At 47.6% G+C, this 18,866-nt stretch overlaps 1 protein-coding gene across 5 annotated transcripts in view; it reads left to right on the plus strand.

Annotated features, from left to right (window-relative positions):
• Positions 1-1,036: 1,036 nt before the first annotated feature.
• TEX2 (testis expressed 2) overlaps positions 1,037-18,866 on the plus strand; it is a 105,213-nt gene continuing 87,383 nt past the window's right edge. For 3 of the 5 annotated variants that reach the window (XM_058704988.1, XM_058704993.1, XM_058704994.1), the window contains exon 1: positions 1,037-1,165. The gene's annotated coding sequence lies outside the window, so the exon portion shown is untranslated. Of the gene's footprint in view, positions 1,166-2,170; positions 2,340-18,866 lie in introns of those variants that run through there. The other 2 variants (XM_058704989.1, XM_058704991.1) reach the window with 2 other exon arrangements.

Consider the following 18,866-nt stretch of genomic DNA (forward strand, 5'->3'; position numbering starts at 1 on the left):
ACGGAGGATGAGAAGAGGAGGGGGGCTGGGAGAGTAGGAGGAGAGTAGGAGGGGGGCTGGGAGATGGCACTGGAAGGGACCTCCAGAGGGGCAAGGCACCCTCCTGGGCTTATGACTGGGTCTGGTCACAGCAATGAGGAAGGGTGTGTTTGCCATTAAGATATTTCAGCATTGTCTTACTACTCAGAGAACAAGACTGGTTTGTTACCTCATCCCAGCCCAGTTCCCTTCAAATTCAGTTCTTAGCAGGACCCACTCAGCCAGCTGCTCTGAGTTTCTTAGTAGGTGGCCTCCAGCCCAGCTAGAAAGTCTCCCAGCCATATTACTGATTTTGAGGATAAAAGAGAGTTTAGCTTTATTTTTGGCAGTTGACTTTGAATTCCATTACTATGATGGAGTCGAAATACGCACCTGAGTGTGTGTGGATCTTGTACCACCTACATTAGACTCACGTCGGGGGAGGGATGTTGAAAAATGCGTATTTTCCCCAGTCCCATTCCAGAAGTAGGAAATGAGAGACTCTGGTGGGACCTAGGGATCTTTATGTTAAAATCCTCCAGGGTGAAGCTGAGGATGTGTCTTTGGAAGCGAATTTCTGGGATTGGACGGGATAGATGACGGCCTTCTAAAACCCAAATTTGAGTGAATACGCCCACCGGGAAACCCCTGGCTCTCGCAGCCTCAGTTTCTCCCTTCGGCCAGGGCACGTTCTGCCCCCACTTGTTTGCTAGGCTGCAGGAAGAGGAAATTAGTAAGTGCAAAGAACTGGAGAAAGCGCCGCAGCTGAGCTGGGAGAGAAGAGGAGCTCTTACCCCTCCCACCCGGACTCTGCAGGTAACCGTGTCACCGCCCCTCTAGTCCTGTGGGCGGCGGTCCCTTTAACAGACCTGACCAATCGCGCGCCCATTTCCGCGGTCGCTCCTCGGCGCGCGGGTAGGGGCTGGATTGGCCGTGCCTGGCGCGCGGCCTGCTCCGCCCCTGCGGCCCTCTGGTTGGTGGCGGCGGCCGCGGGCGCGGGGCGGGTCCGCCGGCGGGGCGGGGCGGCCGGTGCCCGGGGGCGGGCGGGCGGCAGGACAGCGGCCGGAGCCCGAGCCCGAGCCGGAGCCGCGGCGGCCGCGGAGCACGGGCGCCGGCGCAGTACAATGAGGCAGCCAGCGGAGCCGGGGTGAGCGCGACCGGGGCCGGGCGGGGGGCGGTGGAGGGAGCGCCCGCGGAGAAGGCCCGGGCGGGGGGCGGCCCGACCCCGCAGGGTCCCGGCTGTGCCGGGGGCCGGCGGCCGTTGGTGCGGCGGGGCAAGGGGATCGGCCCCCTCCCGGGATCCCGCCCCGCTGTCACGACGCGGCGTTGACGGGAGACGCCCACCCGCGACGCCCCCGGGCGAATGCCTCGTTCGTTTGGGGTCGGGCGTGGCGGTTTGGGCTTGACCCCAAACGGAGGCGCCGGCCGGTCCATCCCCTCCAGCCTGCCGTCCGCGGGCTCCGGGCTCCGGGCTCCGGGCTCGGCCCGGGCCAGGGAGGGCCGTCCACTCGCAAACTAAAGGAAAACAGCTCGTAATTTTATGAATGGGCCCCCCGGCTCCTGCCGCCCCCCTCGCCCGCGTCACTAAATGCTTGGAAGTCGAGAACCGCAGTTACTTTTACGCGGATCTGTCAGGGGCCGGCTGCGCTCGGGTTGTTTTTCTCCAACTCCTTGGAAATCGCGGGTGGCGGTGGGGTGGTTTGCGTGCCTCAGACAGGAGGCGGCGGCGTGCCGAGAGCCGGGGGATCGGAAGGTTAACAAGTGACATTGGGCTGAGGCCTAACGCCAGGTGCCCTGCCCGGGAGCGCGGGTGTGACGGTGGAGGCTGGGGCTGCCGGCCGCTGGCTCGCACCCCAGCGAGACCGAGGCACCGGGAGGAGGAACGCACAGCTACTCCGGTTGCACCACGCACGCCGCCCAGATCGCACGGCCGACGCGGGAGTTGGTGCAGGGGAGTTTTCCCCTTTTGCAAACGGTTTTTGGAAAACGTAGCCCCTCAGTGGGTTGATGGTTACTTAAACCATCGGTCGTCATGGTTACGGGGCATCAAATGTAAGGGCAAAGTCTGTTTCCACCCTCGCTCGCTCTCCGAAGCTATGAAGTACTTTTGTCACTACGTTTTTACAGACACTGCGCCGGGCGGACATACTTTTTTAGAGTTGAAGGGAAAGCGTGGGCTCCTTGAAGGCAGGGGTGGTACCAGATTCCTGTTTGAAGTCCACCGTGGTTCTGCTCTGCACAGGAATTGAAAGGAGTCGGCCTTCTGCACATTTTGATGGTTCTCATCGAAGGACTTAAAGGATTCCTTTCAGGAGCCAGATGTAAGCTGGAAGGAAAACAATAAGTGACTTTTACATGGAGACCAATAAGGAAAATCAGAGGGGCAAATGATCCTTGAAGTCCAGGATAGGGGGTATTTGAGCAGGCCAGGTTTGTGAGTTTAGAACCAGGTGACACAGTGAAGCTTGTCTCAAAGGAGGTATTGAAAGAGTCAGACAGCCATTTCTATTAGTTCTTACTCCACCCTTAAGCTGTTTTGGTATTTCAAGTTCTTCCAAGAATTGGTAGTTGGTCTACACTTACGGAAAACAAGTAAGCCTCCCAAGGTGATGGGGAGAGAGCAGGCCTTTTGCCATACAGCTTCTTTCTTTCACACGGGCCTCTCCGGGAGTGTCCGTGAAGGCCTCAAGTCCCTGTGCAGAGAGGGCTGTGGGCGGACTCAACTTGGCCTGCATTTATCTCCAGGAAGGGGTGCTATGCCTGAGAGGAAGGAGATTAGCAACCTGATTCAAATCAAGATGGTGGTCATTGCAACAACTGACAAGTCACCCAGGGGCTGGGACGGAGGGAGGGAGGGGAAGTGCAAGAGTGTGCTTGGGCTGAGTGTCCGGGGCTTGGAGGTTGGAAGAAAGTAGCATGTGGCCCTGTGAAAGGATTGGAGATACCACACATACCGAAGGTATTGTTTGTTTAGTAGAGATTATGTTTTTAGAATACTTCTGGAAAAGCAGCAGGAGAGATTAGGCTTTTCAGGTCGAATCAACGGACAAGATGTTTTGGAGTCTTCATCCAAAAGAAATCGCGTAGAGTCGAAAAATATTCATTCAGCTAATTTTTATTGAGCCGATAGTGTGCCAGAAACTGCCAGGCATTGTGGGTTGTGGTGGAAAAAACCACCACAAAACGGGTGGAGAGTTTGTTTCTACATGTGGTATGATTCGCCTTCCCGCCAAGTCAAAAAAGCTCTCTTTTAAGGATCTTCTGAAGTCCTTGAGGAAAGAAAGGGAGAAATACACCGAATATTACTTAGTGTAAGAACAAAACAGAACAACAGGGGAGAGTCTTCCCACTGTAGATCACTTTTGGTGTCAAACTGAAACTTCAGAGAATGGTTTTCCGTGTCAGGTTTGGTATAAACCCATCTGCATCCTCGTATCTGTTGGCCGGTATCTTTTCATGGTGTTGGCTCCTGTTCCGTCTTCCTTCTAGCAATTTATTGGTTCAAAATTTTGGAAGTTCATGAAACAAACATCGTCCCTGGCCGCCAGATGTTTCCACTTCATTTTCTTGGCCTGAGTATCCCTCAGCATCTGCTTTCTTCTGTCTGACCCTTGGGCTCTCCTGAGCGTCCCCCTTGGGAATTGTTGAGGTTGCAGGGAACGTTTGTTGTTTGATCCTGTCCCAAAGCAGAAGGCAGCTAATACAGAAAAGAGAGCATTTGTTTAATTCCAACTCTGCTATGTACTCCTTTCTCGCCCTCCCTCCCTCTCTCTCCTCTGTCTCTCCCTCTCCCTCCCTCTCTCTCTCTCTCTTTTCTCTGTCCCTCTCCCTCTCTCCCTCTCCCCCTCTCCCTGCCTCCAGTAGGAGATATATATACACATACATATCTCCAGTCCTTGAGCAGCGCTCTAAGGGAGATAGGTTGTGGTAGCCTCATTTTATGGAAGAGGGAGGGAACTGAGGCTCAGAGCAGTTCAGTAACTTGTCTAGAGTGATAAGCGGGTTAGACGGTGGAGCAAGAATTTCAGTCTAGAACTTTCTGATTCCAAAGCCTGCTTTTTCCATTGGACTCCATGGCTTCTCCCAGAAGAGGAATCGCAGTTCTAGCACAGTGTCTTCTTTGGACATATGGAAGGTCAGGTTCAGAGATGTTCAGAGAATTGCTACAGTTAATATGCTCACGGTGGACCAAGAATTAGCGCCCTGTGTCCTGCCTCTCTGCCTGGTACCGTTTTGGGTAATTCACGTGGCTGCTGGGAGATTTGAGTTTACTGCCCATACTTACCAGGGGGTATCCCAGTGCTTCCATTTAGCAGCTCTGTGACTTTGGGCGAATTTTTTTTTTTCTCTCTATACTTCAGTTTCTTTATCTGTAAAACGGGGACAGTATGCACATTTCAGCCGTGCTAAGATATGTACAGTTTGTCTCATCTTAACATTTCTGAAGATAAGTGTCTCATGATGTATGGGGTCTCACAGTTGTAGTTGGCAGCGATGTCCTCTTTTTGCACATAAAATAATGGTACATCGTACAGTAGTGGGGTCTCAGATGAACCATAGTAGCATATTCTTTATAGGTAGTCGTGAGGATTACACGAGCACCCAGTATCAGTGGATGCTGTTGAATGACAGGGCTAGGGTTAAGTGGTGGGTCACTCTGGAAAAGCTGGGGACATCTCACAAGATTTACCACTTGGAGTTTAGGCACTAATCCATGATCTGTGGGCCAGAGGAGCGTTTTCCAGTTTGCCTGGAACTCTGTCCTTTGGCTGACTCTTGTCCCCATGAGAAGTGTTAACTTCAGGAGCTAACGAGCCATGGACAGACAACTCCCTTTGTCCTGCCTATTCATTAAGGTCTTTGTCAACTTTAAATCCCGAGTTAAAAAGAAATATCGTTATAAGAAGATTGGAAACTTACACTGATGCGAATGCTCTCACGTGTGACGTTTAAAGCACCTCAAGGTTGTATATAAGATTCTGTGTCTCCCCCTTTCAAAACTTCTAATGTTTAATTGCTTTGGGCGAAGTGTCTGGGAGATTAATCAGAAGGAGGCTAGCTGGTCATGAAAGTACAGAAGCCCTTGACTAGCAGTAGGTGAGGTAGAGACAGCACTAGAGTGGCCGTCGGAAGGCCTGCTCTAGTCCTAGGGTTTTATTATGTGAGTTCTTGGGCTCATTTCACCACTCTGAGCCTCAAGGGTCTCTTTTCCAAAATGAGGACTTGATTTCTCAGTCTCCTCCCCCGACCCCCTCCAACACAGTATCGTAGATTATGCCAGTTTATGAACTAAGGATCTGAGAAATTAAATGGTTGAAAGACACTTACTTCGTTCAGGATTCCCTGAAGTCTCACTTGGGTGTTTGTGATAGTGCTTTGTAAAGCAGAAAACAATAGTCAGGTGATAACAAATGAGTCGACTATCATTGATGGAGAATTGCTGTGTGCCAGGCACTGTCTCTACTTTTAAATCTCACATTGCCCTATGAGTAGTAGATCCCACTATCAGTCTTATTTAAGATGAGAACACTGAGGTTCAGAGAAGTAAGTAACTTGTCTGTGATCACACAGCAAGGATGAGGGCTAATGTTGCTACCTGTATGAGCGCTATGGTTGTTTCCGATGGACCCTGCCTTGTCTGGGAATCATCCCAAGCCATGTGCCCTAGGAGTTTTCCAGTTCAAAAGCAGGATTCCCCCTGCTTTATTTTTTAACTTTATTTATTAATTTTGAGAGAGAGAGCGTGCAAGAGTGCATGAGTGGGGAAGAGGGAGGGAGGGAGAGAGAGAGAGAGAGAGAGAGAGAGAGAATTGAATCTACCTGGGGCTCGATGTCACAAACCATGAGATCATGACCTGAGATGAAGTCAAGAGTCAGATGCCTCAGGGGCGCCTGGGTGGCGCAGTCGGTTGAGCGTCCGACTTCAGCCAGGTCACGATCTCGCGGTCCGTGAGTTCGAGCCCCGCGTCAGGCTCTGGGCTGATGGCTCGGAGCCTGGAGCCTGTTTCCGATTCTGTGTCTCTCTCTCTCTCTGCCCCTCCCCCGTTCATGCTCTGTCTCTCTCTGTCCCAAAAATAAATAAAAAACGTTTAAAAAAAAAAAAAAGAGTCAGATGCCTCACTGAGCCACCCAGGTGCTCCTAGATTTCCCCTGCTTTGAGTCACAAATATCCTACTCTTTTCTCATGTACTCAACACCTGTTTATTTATTTATTTATTTATTTATATTTTTATTTTTAAATTTTTTTGGGGGGACAGAGAGAGACATAGCATGAACGGGGGAGGGGCAGAGAGAGAGAGGGAGACACAGAACCGTAAACAGGCTCCAGGCTCCAAGCCATCAGCCCAGAGCCTGACGCGGGGCTCGAACTCACGGACCGCGAGATCGTGACCTGGCTGAAGTCGGACGCTTAACCGACTGCGCCACCCAGGCGCCCCTCAACACCTGTTTAAATTTGAGTTCTTGTTGCAACACCTGTTTAAATTTGAGTTCTTGTTGGGGCGCCTGGGTGGCGCAGTCGGTTAAGCGTCCGACTTCAGCCAGGTCACGATCTCGCCGTCCGTGAGTTCGAGCCCCGCGTCAGGCTCTGGGCTGATGGCTCGGAGCCTGGAGCCTGTTTACGGTTCTGTGTCTCCCTCTCTCTCTGCCCCTCCCCCGTTCATGCTATGTCTCTCTCTGTCCCAAAAATAAAAATAAAAAAAAAAAAAACAAAAAAAACAAAAACGTTGAAATTTGAGTTCTTGTTCAGGACATCTGCTGTGTACTGGGAGAACTTTGTTCAAGGTAAAGAATAACCCCTATGGGAGTTGTAGGCGACTTAAGTCCCTGAAAGGCAAAGTTTTTCTTTGATGAACAGAAGCCAGAACCTGGGTCACTGTGAGCATAAGTGGGACCATTGAGAGCAGAATCCAGCAGCCTTTCCGTGTGGAAGCTGGTGGGATAGGAAACGTGGGTTGGCTTTGAAACAATCAGGTAACCTCTCTCTTTTGGGTTTGCCTGAAATGCTGGTTCTGAGGGCTTTGCCCTACTAAGAAGTTTATTGGAACTAACAAATTGAGTGCCTCCCCGGCTTATCCTAACAACTGAGAATGGCCCAGGGCAAGAGGAACCCTCTTCAGTGGTAAGCTTATTTGGGATTTGAGATTTAAACCCACCCCTTGGATTGCTCCTGCAAATAATCTTTCAGAATCACAATATGCATTTTCTGAGTTTCATTTCTCTGTTGTTTCTTACAGCTGACATAAGCTGGCCGGTTCTCTTATTCAATTTTAAATTCTTTATTACATCTAATGCTGTCTTTTTAAGCAGTGTTCCTAAAGATGGTTCTATTTATCATTTGGGGCTTGAAATAGAGAATTTAAAAATCTTGCCATTGAAAGGACTGACTGAACAATGACTGTTACTCAGTCAATAAATATTTGAGCATCTACCAGAGCCAATGATTGTGCCTGGTGTTGGAGATCCAGTGGGGAGCAAAACAGATGTGGTCTCTGCCCGGCATACAGCACATTATCTAGTGCAGGCAATAAACAAGTCGAGATGTATGCATTGTGTGTATATATTACACTGTGAGAAGTGTGAAGGCTCCTTCCTCCGAAGGGGAAGAGCAGTGCACTGAGAAGGAAGAAAGGGAGCCAGCCAGCATGGGGAGTGTCCAGGAAAGCATTTCAAGAGGGAGCGGCATGTGGAAAGTGTGGCTGTGGGGAGGAGGGGCGAGGATGGGGAAGGAGGCGTCACAGGGAGACCCAGGGAGAGCCGTGCATAGAGATGAAGAGCCAGGGCTCAGGAGCCAGGCATTGCTTCAGGGGCCTTGAGGATTTCTTAGCCTCGTGGTGCCTCAGTTTCCCGCCTCCAACTGACATCAGGATTGAATGAGCTGATGTCTGCGAAGTCTGGAGAACAGTGCCAGGCATGTATGGGAAGGGCTGGGGGCGAGGGTCTGCTGATTCTCACACAGTGGAGAACTTGACCTGGAGTGGGTAAGCCACTGTTCTCGGTCAGCATTTTCCATCATTCCGTGTGTAAAGTGACCGCAGGGCTGAAGAGGAGACTAAGATAGCTAATATGTGTGTCTGCTGGACGCATTCTACGGTAGCTCGGTGTTGGTCCGTCTGTCATGCGCTAACATTGAGCACCTGTGCATGGGGAGCACTTGCCATGGGGCCTCTGCTCCATCAGCTGTGGGTGCTGTGTTCGGCTGGAAGCAAGCGGGGACCAGAAGCAATGTTCCTCTGCTCCTTCCTGCAGTTGTCTGCATTCGTGTTTGGACACGGGAGGTCAATTTTTAGCCTTTTTTTTTTTTTTTTTCCTTATAAGAGGAGACAGAGGCCAGAGGCTGGTGATCAAATGTGACAACTCAGAGTTGCTAAGTGCAGTGCCTACCTGAACTCCATGCCCTATGAGATTTGGTGTGGTGCTTTCTCAGGGAAGCCGCCACACGTCAGGATCATATAGGAAGAAATTTCATAAAAGGAGTCACTGGCTTTGGTTCTTTGGCCTGGTTTGGGATGTTTAGTAAAATAGTATAGACCCAGCCATATCAAAATTTGTATTTATCCTGCAGAGTATTTGTTAGAACTGATCAAATTTGTATATAATTGCATTCGTTCCTTTAAAATTTTCTCTTTATTCTGGAAACATTTTTTAAATTAAAAAAAAATTTTTTTTAATGTTTATTTATTTTTGAGAGACAGAGAGGAGACTGAGAGCAGGGGAGGGGCAGAGAGAGAGGGAGACACAGAATCTGAAGCGGGCTCCAGGCTCTGAGCTGTCAGCACAGAGCCCGACGCGGGGCTGGAACCCATGAACCGTGAGACCACGACCCTAGCCAAAGTGGGATGCTCCACTGACTGAGCCACCCACCCAGGCGCCCCTGGAAACGTTTCTTAAATTCACAAAAGAATAACATAATGAGCCCCGTGGATCTATCATTGTTGCAATAATTAGTGACATTTTCCTAATCTTGTTCCAAGATAGTTTCAATTTGAAGCATTATTGGTGGATTTTCTATCAGTGTAAATGTATCTTTGGAATATAAAATTATATGGTAGATATGGTCCCAGAAAAAAAAAAAAATGTTGCATGCTGCCTAATTACAGGACTGGTGTTGGTAGTTAAAATTCAGAATCCTAAATGAACATTTCTTACAAGCCCTCATGGACTTGCTTGTGAAAAGTAGGCATCCCTGACTCGGCTGCACACGGAAGACTGTAACCTGGGGTCTCAAATTGGAGCCCCGTGCCCCCGATCACATACTCAGTGAGAGTGATGCCTCCTGAGGCTGGGACAAGAGGCCCATCCAGACTAGAGGGCCGCCCTTGCAACTTGACAGGAGAATGCATTTGAAGTCTGGGTCAAGGGCGCAGAACTTGCTTCTTTTGTAAGATGGATCTGAACCCACTGGATACTCCAAGGACGAATTCCCGTGGACTGTTTTCCCCCTTATTTCCCTTTCTGAGTTATTCTTCTATAAAAACTGTTCGATCCCTTCAATGAACCCAAATTTTAAAGAGCGTTTCTCAAGTTGCTCCTTGTTTTCTACTGTACTTGCATTCATTCATTCATTCATTCATTCATTTATGACCCAACAAACATTTAAGAAGCTTGCACAATGGGTCAGATATGCCAGGTACTGGGTATATGGGGGTGAGCAAAATTGACAAGGTCCTTGCCCTCCTGGGAGAAGGAGAAAAGCAGATGTCTACTAAGAAATATGTCATGCGAAATGGTGAGAAGGGCTACAAAGGACGAGAACAAAAGGGAGTGAGGTGAGCGGGCGGAGCTGTTTCCTGAAGAGGGAGCAGGTGGTTCCGAGCAGGCCTCCGTCCCTTCCTCCTGGGAACAGAAAGGTGCCTGGAACGTAAACTAGGAGGAGAGAGCCATGTGGCCCAGCTGAAGCAGAAGGCAGGAGGGACTAGATCACACAGCACTTTTCAGAATATGGATCTTAACCCACGAGCAACAAGAGGCTCTCTTGGGGTGTTGGGCAAGAATGTGACATGCTCATATTAGGAATTTTTTTTAATTTAATATTTTTTTTCAGTAAGCTCTATCCCCAATGGGGGGTTTGAACTCAAGACCCTGAGATCAAGAGTCACATGCTCTACTGACTGAGCCAGCCACGTGCCCCCACATTAGGGCATTTTTAAAAATCACTCCCATGACAGTGGGGCAAATAGATGGAAGTCGCCATGGGGAGAGCCATGAGGGGGATGCTGCTGTCTTCCAAGCAAAAAGGTGGTCATTTGGACCAGAGCAGTGGCAGTGAAATGGGAGAGAGAGAGACCATTCAGGAGAGGTTTAAAGAGAAAAATCATATCACTTGGTAAAGGACTAGGTAAGGGCCGGCTTGCATTTGCAGTGAAGACAAATGTAAATTACTCCTGGCAGAAAACATTGGCTGTACATACTCTGCAACTCACTGCTATTACACTTCCCTTGGCACCTGTTTTTCAGAAAAGCTGTTCTCCTGATTTGCTCTTAAATCTATTCTTGAAAACTGTCAACCATTTTTGAAACATGCTCATTGAGCATCTACTATGTGCTGGGAAGAAAGAGGTGACCAAGACAGCCCGGGCCCTCAGCCCGTCTCCTCTGCGCCTCCACATCCTCCTGGCAGCAAACACAAGTCCCCAGGCTGGGGGTTGTCCTACCTTCCGAAACCTTCGCATGGGCCAGGTTGTAAGGGTGGCCCTCTCTTCTGGAATGGCTTCCTGTTCCAGCTTCAGGAAGTGGCTCTCTTTGCCGAAGTACGTCATCAGTAGCATGGGTCTCCAAATTGAGGCCTCAAGGTTAGAGTCTTCCACATGTGGTCCACAGTCAGGGATAGAGTAGTCTTACTTTCCTTCTAGAAGATAGGGATTGTGCCCTGTTCGTATTTGTATCTCCTCCCTCTCACACCCCCCTCCCCTGTCCTCACTCCCATCGACAAACCAGAGCACTCTGCCCTTGGAGGTGTTCAGCAGGTGTTTAATAGCCCCTGGTATTACTCAAAAATAATGCCAGATGAGCCCTGAAGAGGGCTCTAGGCAGCAGTGGGAGGGGAAGAAGCTTCCTGATTTGGGGAGAATGCCTGTTGGGGAGGCAGCTGTACTTAGACCTGGCCCTGCAAGTGGGTGACTTGCCCTCTCCTTGAGGCCAGTTTCCAGGTGAGGGGAAGAGCCTCCCTCCTCAGATCACCTGTCACATGGGAGGGAGTCATAAGAGACATCTGGATCTGCACTGGAACTTTGAAGTTCTAGAAAGGAAATGGACTTGAGGCAGAGATGGAGGTTAAATTTCTTCTGCAACTTTTGTGATTGTGATTCTGAAAGAGAAAAATGATGTGGGATGTCATTAGCTGGTTTCCTTGGTAACTTTTTTTCCCTTTGCTTTGCTTTGGAAGAAGGGACTGGGTCCCTAGACCAGGTTGTCTAATAACCAGAGAGGAGGTATTTATTGAAGACCAGAGTGATGTCTTTTCTGGGAGACTTGCAAGTCTGGTTGGAAAGGCTTTAAGCCGAATATTAAGGGGATAGAAGAGAAAAGTATAAAAAGAAAAAGAGAAAAGTGTACAGGAAATCTACAGAAGCTGACAACACAGAGACCTGTGTGACTCAGCAGCAGTGTGGCCACCAAAGTGGTGCCCAGAAAGTCTCAAATGGAAATTAGCACCAAAGCTGCTTGAGAACAGTGTGGAGGGAAGGGGTCATGTATCTGTAAACTCCTGCCTGAGGCTGAGCAGCCAATGCCTCCAGGCACTGGAAACCTTAACAGGTAAATATGATCTGCTGGTAGGTTGGAATAGAGCAAAGTGGCATGGGCACCCCTGGCCCCACGGAAAATCATAGGAGAGATTCCCTCTGTGTGCCCTGACCACGGAAAGCTCATGGTGAGCATTCCTGTTGTGATGGAAAGAGCAGGGGCAGGTATGTAATTGTAGGACAGACAGCCCGCCAGACTGAGGTGGCAATGATTGTGTTCCATAGACAGATCTTAAGAGGCCGCTGGCACATGTCGTAGATCATGTAGACGTTTTTAGGCGACTTATTAGAAGTGGACCACGTGGTAAGTTTAGCACTACCTTGCTGATATTTTACCTCTGAGAGCAGGTAGAGGGAAGTGTGTGTGTGTGTTGTGGGGGCAGGGTGCTGTTTGGACCTAATGATGACAAATAAGGAACAGCCAGTTGACATTGTAGACAGGGTAAAGCCGTGTGCGGAGGGCAAAGGAGCCTACGACCGCAGCCCAGAAATAAGCACAGAGCTTGGGTTTAGGCTTGGCTGGATCCACAGCCCCTGCTCTTGGAGCATCTCCTACCTTATACTGTTGTTTCCTTTGATAAAAATGATGGAACTGCTATCATGGAAGCTGAACAGGAGCCAACTTGGTGTCTTCAAATCCAGATGCCTGATGGAAATGACCTCTTGAGTATCACCCCATAGCAATGACTGATTTAATGTGGCTCCTTCTTGGTCTCCGTCTGCCTCCCCCCTCCCCCCACTAAGAGTTCAGAGCAGACACTGCAGTACCTGTACTAGAAGTCTGAAGGGAGTTGTCCTCGGGGAAAGTCGAGCTGCTTGCCCTGGCTAAGTTCAGAGGCAAGATCGAAATGGAAAATAAGTCAGAGAAGACCCATGGGAAAGGAGTTGCTTTTGTTTTAATTTCCCAGGGTAGGATAATGTCTATGGGGATGTGATGAGTGGTATTCGATCCTGATGGGGTAGGTTAATAGTAAAACAAGAGCATTAACTTTTTTTTTTAAGGCTAAACCTCCCAACAGAAATGACTATTGATCATATTCTGAGCCAGAGACCAACCTCATTTGGTCAGCCTAGCTTTTGTGATCAAGAGGGGTGTTGGCAGAGGCTTAACAGCCTGAAGCAAATTTTATTTCATGAGGTCTGATTTGTGGCATGAAAATCTTATGGAAGGAGAAAACATACCTTGAGTTTCTGAATTCGGTGATAGAGTTGCTTTGGCAGCAAATGTAGCAAGTGCAGGGCCCGGAATTTTCTGGAGCAGATGGTCAAGAGGTCCTTCAAACCGTGTGAACTTATAATGCCAGAGTGCTAATCGCAAAAACACTATTTTTAAACATGTTTAATAAATGTATATTTCTATAACCCACAGCTTAGAAGAAGTCTGCCAGAAATTACAAGTCTTAGCTGTACTGTGGCCTAAGAATTTTAGCCATTTTGTGTTATCTGTCAGAGTTGACCCATTAACTGCAATTTCCTCTCCCAGAAATAGCATGCTGCTCCTTCTGGGCTCCCTTGTACAGTGCTACAATTGGGTACTGTGGCCTGTCACCCAACACTGCACAGTGGTGGTTAGTAAGTGGTGAGTGAGGTGGGTACTCTATAGCAAGCTAAGGAAAAAAGTGTGATTTTTTTTTTTTTGGCTGCATTTTCCTAATTTAAGAGTTCACACAGGTGCCCAAATTGGTATTTAAAGGGGAAAGGAAAGGTTTTTGCTACGTTAAAGGAGGGTAGTTACCTGGTTCATCCGTGTCTGTATTTCTGCCCGTTGTTGTAGGGTACACATCAGTTTCTCTGACTGATTACAAAAAACCTACCGTGATGCTCTTGCTTAGGGAGGGAGTGGCCTTGCCAGACGAGCAGGAAGCCCCGAAACTAGCTTCAGAACCCCTCGTCCAACCGGCTCGATGATTTCAAGCCAAATTCTTTGGGGCTTGAGATAGGACCTATCAAATGGATTATCCCCACACTAAGTTAATATGGGCTGATTACCCAGTGATCCTTTGAGCATTCAGCAGATGACGCTGAGTGTCGTGGGGCAGGTCCAGACTCTTTTGCAGTGAAAGTCAGTCTTCTGTGAATCTCTTAAATGAGAGTCTCTTGAAGGTCCTCACCCACTTTGTCATTCTTTTTTAGGGAGGTCTTTGAAGAATCTTAAAGCATGCATTCGCATGGCATTAAACACGATAAATTCTTAATTACAAATGATTAATTAGATTGTTTTCTTCCTGATTAATAGCTTGTAAGTCAGTGTGCCAGTTTTTCTTTCTTTTTTAACGTAAGCAAGCACTTAAGTATGTTTTGGAATGTTTGCTTTTCAATTTTTTGGTTGTTTGTAGAGAGTCTAGAAAGGAACCACCTATTTTCCCATTAAGGTCTTTGCTCCAAGAGTTAGGAAAAAAAAAAAAACAAACCATGGAACTTTGGGAGGCACTAAGACTGTTTTCTTGGGGCAGGACTTCATCTTGCTCTCTTTTGTTCTGCCCAGACTTCTAAAAGTCCACGCACCCACCCTCCAAAGGGTGTACATCAAAAAGTTTTTAACCTGTCACTCAGAACCATGTAACGAGTTCTTTCAAGCAGGGTTTTAAAAAACCTTGGGGGGGGGGGGGAGGGGAGAAGTCTATGTCTTCTAGAAAACTGAGTGTGAAGTCTTTGTATTTGGTGGTGGTAGGGTCTTTGATGTTCATCAGGTTTCCAAACGGCCCTTGAAGGAGAAAAGTTGAGGAGGGACTCCAGCTCTAAAGTCTCCGTACCACTCATCTAGAAAACTCTCAGGCCAGCTATTTAGAAAGGAGGGGCAGATTAACAGAAGTGAAAGAACATAGAGCACAGGGGCACCTGGGTGGCTCGTTGGTTAAGCGTCCGACTTCGGCTCAGGTCATGATCTCACAGTCCGTGAGTTCGAGCCCCGCGTCAGGCTCTGTGCTGACAGCTCAGAGCCTGGAGCCTGTTTCAGATTCTGTGTCTCCCTCTCTCTCTGCTCCTCTCCTGTTCATGCTCTGTCTCTCTCTGTCTCAAAAATAAATAAACGTTAAAAAAATTAAAAAAAAAAAAAAAGAACATAGAGCACAGACTGCACGTTTCTAAGGGGCGGGAGTCCATGCACACAAGCCTGGGTTCTCACTGGTCCTCCCTGGCTACCCCTGGGTCCCTGAGATTCTCCTTCCTCCCTACTGTCCTCTCTCCCCTTTTCCAGTCCTTAAGGTATCCTTTGTTGGGAGAGCACTGGATAAACTTGTCCTACAAGCCACGTACCGTGTGCCAGGATATTTTGTCCTTGGTTTCTTCAGTCTTTTTTTTTTTTTTTTTTTGGTCAGTGTCCTGACTGTTCCCTAACTTCTCATAAGCCTCTCTTTTCATTTTTCTTGGGTTTATCTCTTACATCACCTCATTTTCCTCCCTTTCCTCCTCCCCCCACCTTTTTTTTTCTTAATGAGTTCTAAGTTAATCTGTTCCCTGTCACTGACTTTTCTGTTAGGTCTGGTAATTCTTATCTGCAGCCAGAAAGGGGGACCTGAACTAGACAGAGAACCCAGAGGCTGGTCCTTCCAGTCGTGTGGTTCTGGACGGTGGAGCCTGCTCCTACCTGGGATGCCGGGGGTCTCAGCTCACCCCCTTCTATCCCAGAAGTCAGCCATCTGCTCTGGTGGCCTCTGACTGGCCAGGAACACACATATGCCATTGCTGTCACAGGCTCCTACCTTTCTTTGTGGACCTCATATGTATCCTGTGATGGCAAGCTGTGCTCATGAAAGTAGGATTCTGTTTTATATTCCTTATTCCAATGTTGCCAGAGGCAGAAAAGACAGAAGTTATTGCTTTCAGAAAGACTGTTCTTCCAGAGGCAGGCCAACATACAAGAGAGCATCGGCGACAAATGTGCATTATTGCAACAAGCAGAAATTTAAACTGCAGTAAAAGGTGATCATTTTCTACCTTGCGTAGCTTAAGCTTCTTCCCCTCTCCGAATTTCTTCCCCTGTGCTCTGGGGAGTCAGGGGTCCGGCCCTGAAACGGTTTGGGAGGAAGGTCTCCTACTCTTGCTGCTTCTGAGGATTCATTAGCCCCTTGGCAGCATTAACCTTCACATGGAGGTGGGCATGTGATCCAGGAGGCTCTGCTTAGGAAACCAGATCTCTGAATTGATAGAGCCATCTCATGAGCTAGTAATGCAAGCTGTTGGTAATTACAAAAAACCTACCGTGAAATTCATCCAAAATTAATGAAGAGTCAGCACTGTGGATTTTAAATAACAGAGAAAGTTATGGCATCGGCTCTCAGTTATCTGAGTAGATTATTTCTTGCTGGTCTTTAAGCCTTTAGCTGGTTTCCCTTTGCTCCCTGTTGTGCCCAGGGGCTCTCTTCCCACTCCAGTCTGCTTGGTTTATGTTCCTCCCACACAGACCCATTTTAATGGGAAGCTACTGAAAAATGCAGTGCGTTCCCAAGTCAGTTGTTTGGGATTATCCATTCCACTTTTCTCTTCGGTGAACACAGAGAAGTGAAAAGTCCAGTGTGTTTATAATTAATTTTTCTTACTGTTTATTTATTTTTGAGAAAGAGAGAGAGAGATAGAGTGCAAGCAGGCGAGGAGCAGAGAGAGAGGGAGACACAGAATCAGAAGCAGGCCCCAGGCTCTGAGCTGTCAGCACAAAGACTGATGCAGGGCTCGAACTCACGAACCGCGAGATCATGACCTAAGCCGAAGTCAGACGCTTAACCAACCGAGCCACCCAGGCGCCCTAAAAGTCCAGTGTGTTTAAAAGAAAACAATAAAAATGTGTGGAGAACAAAAACTTGGGAGTGAAAACCAGATAGATGAATAGAACATGTCTGCATTTCCTGACTTTGATTTTTTTTAAAGGAGCATTGTTCAATACTTCATTTTGTGTGTATGTCAACATTTGAAGTTCTCTAGATTGGTGCGTGCACAGATCAAGATAAATGATTAAGATATTTTGAAGCTAAGATCTTTACTGCTTTGGTGACGTACTTTATAGGTATAACCATCCCTTGACTTAATAGGGAGGATCTCTGGTCTATATGTACCTTCATGTGACTTGAAAAGCAACTATTCCATTTGAGTAGATTTCAATTAGGATAATGGCTTTGAGACATCTCACGATGATACAGTTCTTAGACTCTTAAGATAGAATTGTCAAATTATAGCAAATAGCGTTGGAAATTATTTTGCAATTTTCTCAGCAGATTGTAATTTCTCCTTCTGTACATCTTGTTGTTCTGGAAATAATAGTGTAGAGGTACCTTTTTCCAAAACTGATTATTTTCCAAATACAGTGGTACCTTTTGGTGTAAAGGAAATGACAGAGGAAGATTGTGGTCCAGGAGAACAAGCAGGGAACAGGGGTTTTTTTTAGCCTCTCTTTTATTATACCTTCGGCCACATTTTCGAAGAGAGACCGAGAATTGCCGCATGTGTGAAAGAAGATTGGTAACTGGGTGGACTTGAAATGAAAGTGAGATTTTCAGAGTAACAAGGTCACTTTGTTACATGGTTTGTAGAAACAAAGGATGTGTGATCACAGCAGGTCTGGCAGCTGGGGTTGGTGGAAGTGGAGAGTTCGTGTAATCTGAAGGATATTTAAATTTATTTGTATGATATTTAAATTTCCATGTTAGAAAAAGCTCCTAGAGAGCAGTGGTTCGTTAAAACAAAAATGGAAAGTCAATTTTTAAAAAATGGGAGGGGGAATGTGCATGTTTGCATCGTTACAGGATATTGAAAAAAATTTTTTTAAATACCTAGGACATAGTTTCTTGACGGAGGCAGAGAATGGTGGGAACAGTGCCTTAAGGGTTACGTTTGATGGAGAAGTGCTCAAAGAAAAGACTTGCCTTGAAGGAAAGTTTCTGTGGAGCTGTGCCCTGCATTTTGAGTGATACACCGAAGCACAGCTGACCCCACGTTAATTTTGGCCTTTCTTATGAAGCGGGATAAAATAACGCGTCTCTGAGGAAAAAATAGTAAGTTATCATGAAGTATCGAAGCCCCGCGGTGGAAAATGCCAACATCCAAGAGTCCAAAGCAAATTCAAGAATCAACACCCTAAGCGCAGACCTCACATTGACTCGCCATCTTGATTTACCTTACTGTGAGGCCCAACGGGTTCTTGTTGGGCACCCCAGAAATGCCAGGGATCCACACCCCCAGAACAAGTGTTGCAGCTAGGACTTTGGCTTCCTGGTATTTTTCCTGGGAAAACGTGTCTGATCTGAAATAGTGCCCAACTTGATAGAAACGTCGCTCACCAGAGGTGGTCTGAGAAACTTTGGTTTCCCAAAATAACAGATAAAGTTCTGGAACCCCTTGAAAGAGTGGTGTCTTCACTTTTGGAAAATACACCGCTTCAACCTCTGAACACTATGCACCGTCTCCCTAGAAAACACATGTACACACAGACCAAATTTTGCATGTAGATGTTAAGAACCCTTGACGGGGCGCCTGGGTGGCTCAGTCAGCTAAGCGTCTGACTTCGGCTCAGGTCACGGTCTTGTGCTTTGTGAGCTCGAGCCCCACATCAGGCTCTGTGCTGACAGCTCAGAACCCGGAGCCTGCTTCGGATTCTGTGACTCCGTCTCTCTGCCTCTCCCCGCTTCACATTCTGTCTCTCTGTCTCTCAAAAATAAATAGACGTTAGAAAAAATCCAAAAAACCCTTGACGTAAAATAATACGATGCAAGGTTTTGAAGAGAACGTTAGGAAGGAGCTGGCATTTTTCATTGGCAGGTAGAGGCGCTCGCTTGGGAGTGTGCTTTGTGGCTTGTTGGACAGTAAGATTTAGCAGGGCTGGAGCGTGCGGCCAGGCTGATTTTGAGAGAGTTGTACAGATGTTGAGAGTAGTGCTTCCAGAAGGTGCAACTCCTCAGTCCCCTCAAAAGCTGGGGCCAGTGTTTTCTGTGAGGGACTTTTTGGAGATCTTTTTGTTTAGGTGCAGTTATTTATTATGTGTATATGAAAAAGCAGTACCGACTCTGCATTTATTTCCCTGGTTACTCATATGCTTTTCCCCTTAGAGTGAAACGACTGACGCAGCCTTTGACCAAGTGGGTTTTAAGAGCCTAAAATTAATGGGAGATGAATTGCTTG

Source organism: Neofelis nebulosa, chromosome 16, assembly GCF_028018385.1.
Source record: "Neofelis nebulosa isolate mNeoNeb1 chromosome 16, mNeoNeb1.pri, whole genome shotgun sequence".
In the NCBI taxonomy this organism is placed as follows: domain Eukaryota; kingdom Metazoa; phylum Chordata; class Mammalia; order Carnivora; family Felidae; genus Neofelis; species Neofelis nebulosa.